This window comes from Sinocyclocheilus rhinocerous, unplaced genomic scaffold, assembly GCF_001515625.1.
Source record: "Sinocyclocheilus rhinocerous isolate Xijiao unplaced genomic scaffold, SAMN03320098_v1.1 scaffold1219, whole genome shotgun sequence".
In the NCBI taxonomy this organism is placed as follows: domain Eukaryota; kingdom Metazoa; phylum Chordata; class Actinopteri; order Cypriniformes; family Cyprinidae; genus Sinocyclocheilus; species Sinocyclocheilus rhinocerous.
This window is the reverse complement of record NW_015634012.1, coordinates 118126-118835: the sequence shown is the minus strand read 5'-3', so window position 1 is coordinate 118835 and position 710 is coordinate 118126. Positions and strand designations below refer to the sequence as shown.

Below are 710 nucleotides of genomic sequence, written 5' to 3'. Positions count from 1 at the left end.
CTTACTGGTTTGCAACGACATGAGTCGTTACGGGTGTGTAATTAATGACAGAATTTTAATTTTTTGGTGAGCTAGCCCTTTAAATATCAGACAGATTTCTCTAATAAACCCTTTGTGAGTCAGTCTAACGGATTAATTCAAAATTTGCTCAAAAGACTGATCACTATGTCTTGCAAACACCAGAGAAAATTTAGCTAATTCAATATTTTAGAGCAAAGAATTACTATAAAAATCATACTTTAAATGAGTCTCATAACTTTTTCGGGCTATGAAAACCTTGTTAAAATTCCCTGATATTTCCAGGTTCTCCATGGCCATATGAACCTGTATATTCAGGAGAGTGGATGTGACTGGAAAGTCTTTCAGGACATGTATCCTACACAAGCTTGTGGGTGTGACATGCACATATCAAACAATGATTCATCTATGCAAATCATAAAGCCCTTTAACTCACAGCTATCATAAAAGCACAACAGAGCCTGTTACAGCCACATGACTGCCAGAGATTTGTGATGGACTTAGATATAGCAAGAAACTACTGGGTGACAATGATTCCACGGAGTCATGTTGGCTTCACCAGATTAAAGCTCAACAAGCCTTTTTAAGACCCCGATCAGACAGAACGCGTTTTTTCAGGTTTGAAAACATGAGGCACACCACACTACCTTTTTTTGCTTGACTTTTTTTAAAGGGGTCCTATTATGCTCTTT

At 37.5% G+C, this 710-nt stretch overlaps 1 protein-coding gene across 1 annotated transcript in view; it reads right to left on the bottom strand.

Annotated features, from left to right (window-relative positions):
- The window catches only part of LOC107744975 (dynamin-2-like), a 62525-nt gene that overhangs the window by 53182 nt on the left and 8633 nt on the right, over window positions 1-710 (bottom strand). The gene's annotated exons all lie outside the window — the stretch shown is intronic.